We start from the raw sequence: 6,589 nt of genomic DNA on the forward strand, positions 1-6,589 counted from the left end.
TGCTGGATGCTTTCAGAATAAAACCTAAGGGTAAAAATTTAGCAGATGACTTGAAAGGATGATTATCAAATCAGTATGACTTGGTAAAATTACAATGGAGAGCCTAGTGAATGGTAACACACACTTATAATCCTAGCATGCCAGTGACTGAGGCAGGAGGATTGACATGCATACAAGGCCCGCCTGGGCAACACAACAAGGCCCTGTCTCAAAAAAAAAAAAAAGAATTACGATGGAGTATTTTTTTAAATAACAAATTTAACAGAATTTATACATGAGATATTTCACTTTCATCAAGAAAATACTGATTTTTCATTTTCAAATACCATATTATTTTATTTTAGTAATAATCACTATAGCTCTTGACAGTGTGCTGGGTTGGAAGATAGGCCTCAAACAGCTTTCACCATTTACTTGTGGACTACTTATTAAACCTCCCTGAATCTTAGCTTGCTCATTGGTACAAAAAAAAGTAAGATCCTCCTAACAAAGTTGTTGGGAGAATTGGAAATGTATATGTAAAGTCAACATTATTCCTGACAACAATTTTCCTAAAATTGTTATTCTGGGGCTGGGGAAATAGGTCAGCAGTTAAAGGCTCTTGCTTGCAACGTCTGTTGACCCAGGTTTGATTCTCCAGTACCCTTGTTAAGCCAGATGCACAAATTGTTACATCTATGTGAAATCTGTTTGCAATGGCAGGAGGCCCTTGTGCACCTCTTCTCTCTCACTAGCTCACTCTCTCTGTAATAAATAAAACAACTCAAAAATATTTTTAAATGTTTATTCAGATGCGTTCCAGATCTCCATGCACTAAGATGAAATGGGAAGGAAACTGGAGGGGGTGTTTGTTTGTTTGTTTGTTTTCAAGATTTTATTTTTATTTATTTATTAGAGACGGAGAGAGAAAGAAAGAGACAGTGTGAGAATGGGCACACCAGGGCCTCTAGCCACTGCAAACAAACTCCAGATGCATATGTCACCATGTGCATCTGGCTTTCATGGGACCTGGAGAATAAAACCTGGGTCCTTAGGCTTCGCAGGCATGTGCCTTAACCACTAAGCCCTCTCCAGCTCAAAACTGGAGTTTTTCAAGAATAGAAAGGAAATTAGAGAATAAGAAAGCAATGGGTTTCATAAAATTTTAATCTTCTAAATCCTTTGTAAATAGTTATTTTTCTATGGTACTGTCATATGGTAAATAAATTTAAAAAGTGTTGTTCTGCTTAACTGATAAGTTTATTAAAGTATTTAATCTTAAGATGGCGGCAGAGGAACCATGCCAAAGCAGCCTAGGGGAGAAAAAGCAAAAAACAAACCAGCAAAATACACTCTTCTACTAAAAGTGAATATGTGTAAGAAATTACCAACCACAGCAGAGAAGTAGGAGAGCTCCAGAGCACCTAGAGACCACAGAAGCAGGCTCAAGCGGCTCCAGCAGCGGCAGTACCAGGCCCCCACAACCAGAGTCACCAGGCTTGGCATGAGCCACAGGAAAATCCAGATGAGGGATTTTCCACTCAAACCAGCCTCCTCAAAAACTCAAGAAACGTGAAGGGGAGGACAGCAAGGAAAAGCAGAGTCGCTTGAGAGGAAGAGGATTGCAAGGACCAGCAGGAGAACATCAGCCACCATCCACAGCCTCCCCTCCCTCCACTGCCACACCAGAGACCTGGAGAAGGGAGCTCACCAACACAGCACCAGGCACAGGCCTTCAGAGCAGTGACCCACTGGCCCAGCCAGCCTACCTGAACCCACAGCACAGCAAAGAGGAACCCAAGTGGGCATGCAGCATAACTGAGACCAAAGCCATCCCAAAAGGTAACTGGGATTACACCAGGTCAGTACCTTCAAAAAAAAGCCTGGTATATAGGCTTGCATCAAAAGTACTAATTGCACCTTCCGTGTCAGGGTAAATTATGTGCTAAATCTGATGGTCAGATGTGCCATTCTTTTTTTTTTTTGTTTTTGTTTTTGTTTCTGGAGGTAGGGTTTCACTCTAGTCCAGGCTGACCTGGAAATAACTATGGAGTTTCAGAGTGGCCTCGAACTCACAGCGATCTTCCTACCTCTGCCTCCCAAGTGCTGGGATTAAAGGCGTGTGCCACCACACCCAGAAGATGTGCCATTCTTAAATAAGCTGTATTTTGGGCTTATCATTTGTTGCTTCCTGGTTTATAGTCCCTTTGTCTCCTCTCTGTCATTCATTATGGCAGGGTCTCATTTGGTCACAAGCTGACATTGTAACCTTCTACAGACCAGAAATCTCAGCCTCCCAGTTGACAGCATTGAGGCAATTAGACAGAAAACTCAAGTCACATACAAAGGCAAGCCCATCAGCATCACAGCAGATTACTCAACACAAACTTTAAAATCTAGAAGGGCTTAGAATGATGTATGCCAAGTTCTGAAAGATAACAACTGTCAACCAAGGTTACTTTATCCTGCAAAGCTATCCATTCAAGTAGATGGATAAATAAGGACATTCCACAACAAAAGCAGGCTAAAGGAATATTTGGAGACAAAACCAGCTCTATAGAAAATACTTGAAAGGATCCTCCATGCTGAAGAGAAAGGAAAGCACAAACATAAGGAACCTAGAAAAAACAAACCATACTCAAACACTACATAATACAAGGGAACAAAGGTAAAACTGGAAGAACTACAAAACAAGAAGAATGACAAAAATAAATACACACCTTTCAATAATAACTCTTAATATCAATGGCCTCAATACCCCAACCAAAAGACACAGGTTTGCAGACTGAGTAAAACAGCAGGATCCTTCAATTTTTTGCCTCCAAGTAACTCACCTTTCTACAAAGGATGGACACTATCTTAGGGTAAAAGGTTGGAAAATGGTGTTTCAAGCAAATGGACCTGAAAACAAGCAGAGGTCGCTATCCTAATATATGACAGGGTTGACTTCACACCAACATTAGTTAGGAAAGATAAAGAAGGTCATTTTATATGGAGTAAAGGGATATTTCAACAGGAGGTCATTATAATCCTTAACATATATGCACCTAACATGGGGGTTCCCAACTTCATTAAACAAATGCTATTAGCCAGGCATGGTGGCGCATACATTTAATCCCAGCACTTGGGAGGCAGAGGTAGGAAGATTGCCATGAGTTCGAGGCCACCCTGAGACTCCATAGTGAATTCCAGGTCAGCCTGGGCTAGAGTGAGACCCTACCTTGAAAAACAAAACCAAAAAAAAAAAAATGCTATTAGAACTAAGGTCACAGATAACACCAATCACAGTGGTAGTGGGTGACTTCAACAGCCCACTCTCATCAATTGACAGGTCATCCCAGCAAAAAAATAAACAGAGATGCATCTGGATTAAATGAGGTCATAGAAAAAAATGGACCTAACCATATATACAGGACATTTCATCCAAATGCTACAGAATACACATTCTTTTCAGCAGTATGTGGAATATTCTCTAAAATAGACCATATATTAGGACACAAAGAAAATTTTAAATACAGGAAAATTGAAATAATCCCTTGCAATCTATCTGATCACAATAGGATCAAACTACAAATCAATAGCAAGGAAAGCTAGACATCATACACAAAATCATGGAAACAAAACAATACACTACTAAATGATGAATGGGTCAATGAAGAAATCAAGAAGGAAATAAAAGTATTCATAGAACCAAATAATAATGAGAACACAACATGCCAAAACCTTTGGGACATAATGAAAACAGTCCTAAGAGGGAAATTTATAGCTTTAAGTGCCTATATTAAGAAAATAGAGAGTTTAGGGATGGAGAGATGGCTTAGCAGTTAAGGGCATGCTTGTGAAGCCTAAAGACCCAGGCTCACTTCTCCAGGTCCCAAGTAAGCCAGATGCACATGGTAGCATATAAGTATGGCGTTCATTTGCAGTGCCTAGAGGCCATGGTTCATCCATTCTGTCTCTATCTCTCTGCCTCTAATAAACAAGCAAGAAAAATCTTTTAAAAAAGAAAGAAGAGAACTCAAAAGTAAACAATGCTAAACGTTAAGGCCTTGGAAAAAGAAGAACAAGCCAGATGTGGTGGCGCACGCCTTTAATCCCAGCACTTGGGAGGCAGAGGTAGAAGGATCACCATGAGTTCGAGGCCACCCTGAGAATGCAGAGTGAATTCCAGGTCAGCCTGGGCTAGAGTGAGACCCTACCTCAAAAAACCACAAAATGGGCTGGAGAGATGGCTTAGCGGTTAAGCGCTTGCCTGTGAAGCCTAAGGACCCCGGTTCGAGGCTCGGTTCTCCAGGTCCCACGTTAGCCAGATGCACAAGGGGGCGCATGTGTCTGGAGTTCGTTTGCAGAGGCTGGAAGCCCTGGCGCGCCCATTCTCTCTCTCTCCCTCTATCTGTCTTTCTCTCTGTGTCTGTCGCTCTCAAATAAAAAAAAAATAATAATAAAAAAAAAACCACAAAATATAGAAAGAAAAAAAGAGAAAAAGAAAAAGAAGGAAAAAAGAACAAGGCAAACTAAAAATCAGCAGATGGGAAGAAATAATAATGATTAGGGCAGAAATTAATGAACTAGAAACCAAAAAAAAAAAAAAAATCTAAAGAATCAATGAAACAAAGAGTTGGTTCTTTGAAAGGATAAACAAGATTGATAAACCCTTAGCAAATATGACCAAAAGAAAGAGAAGAGACACAAAATAGTAAAATTGGAGATAAAAAAAAGACACCATCACTACAGATAACAGAGAAATTCAAAAAGTCAGAGGGACATACTATAAGAACATATACTCCACTAAGTTCAAAATCTGAGAGACATGGATGATTTTCTTGATTTGTATGACCCCTTTGTATGACAAAAATTAAGTCAAAATTAGATTTATGACTTAAATATACCTATAACAAGTATGGAGATCAAAGCAATTATTAAAAAATCTCCCAACTAGGGCTGAAGAGATGCCTTAGTGGTTAAGCATTTGCCTGTGAAGCCTAAGGACCCTAGTTCGAGGCTTGGTTCCCCAGGACCCACGTTAGCCAGATGCACAAGGGGGCACATGCGTCTGGAGTTTGTTTGCAGTGGCTGGAGGCCCTGGTACACCCATTCTCTCTCTGTCTCTATCTATCTGCCTTTCTCGCTCTGTCTGTCACTCTCAAATAAATAAATAAATAAAAATGAACAAAAAAATCTTCCAACTAAAACAAAATTCCAGGCCCAGATGGATTCACTGGTGAATTTTATAGACCTTCATGGAAGAACTAACACAAATGCTTCTCAAACTTTTTCCATAAAATACAAAAGGAAAGAATCCTACCAAACTCCTTGTATGAAGCAAGCATCACCCTGATACCAAAACCAGACAAAGAAAGAACAATAAAAAAAAGAAAGAAAATTATAGACCAATCTCCCTCATGGATGCAAAAATGCTCAACAAAATATTGGCAAACAGAATACAAGAATATATTAGAAAAATCATCCACCCCGACCACATAGGCTTTATCCCAAAGATGCAGGAATGATTCAATATACACAAATTGATAAATGTAATACATTATGTAAATGGACTGAAGGACAAAAATCACATGATCATCTCATTAGATGCAGAAAAAGTATTTGACAAAAATCCAACATCCCTTCATGATAAAAGTCCTACAGAAACTGGGAATAGAATGAACATATCTCAACATAATAAAGGCTATTTATGAGAAACCTACAGCCAACATATTAAATGGAGAAAAACTTGAAGCTTTTCCACTAAAATCAGGAACAAGACAAGGGTGTCCACTCCACCATCCCCACTTTTATTTACTAAAGTACTGGAATTCTGGGCTGGAGAGATGGCTTAGCGGTTAAGCGCTTGCCTGTGAAGCCTAAGGACCCCGGTTCGAGGCTTGGTTCCCCAGGTCCCACGTTAGCCAGATGCACAAGGGGGCGCACGCCTCTGGAGTTCGTTTGCAGAGGCTGGAAACCCTGGCGCGCCCGTTCTCTCTCTCTCCCTCTATCTGTCTTTCTCTCTGTGTCTGTCACTCTCAAATAAATAAATTTTAAAAAATTTTTTAAAAAAGGACTGGAATTCTTAGACATAGAAATAAGGCAACAGACACACATAAAAGGGATACAAATTGGAAAAGAAGAGATCAAGTTATCATTTTTTGCAAATGATATGATTCTATACATAAAGTACCCTAAAGACTCTACCAGCATATTGTTAGAGCTGATAAATACTTACAGCAATGTAGCAGGATACAAAATAAGCACACATAAATCAGTAGCCTTCCTATATGCTAACAACAAGCACACAGAGGATGAAATCAGAGAATCACTCTCATTCACAATTGTATCAAAAGAAAAAAGTACCTTGGAATAAACCTGACAAGGAAGTAAAGGATCTCTACAATGAAAACTTTAAAACACTCAAGATAGAATTTGCAAAAGAGCCGGGCGTGGTGGCACACGCCTTTAATCCCAGCACTCGGGAGGCAGAGGTAGGAGGATTGCCATGAGTTCAAGGCCACCCTGAGATGACAGAGTTAATTCCAGGTCAGCCTGGACCAGAGTGAGACCCTACCTCAAAAAACCAAAAAAAAATAAAAATAAAAAAAATTGCAAAAGACACTAG

This window comes from Jaculus jaculus, chromosome 19 (assembly GCF_020740685.1).
Source record: "Jaculus jaculus isolate mJacJac1 chromosome 19, mJacJac1.mat.Y.cur, whole genome shotgun sequence".
Classification (NCBI taxonomy): Eukaryota; Metazoa; Chordata; class Mammalia; order Rodentia; family Dipodidae; genus Jaculus; species Jaculus jaculus.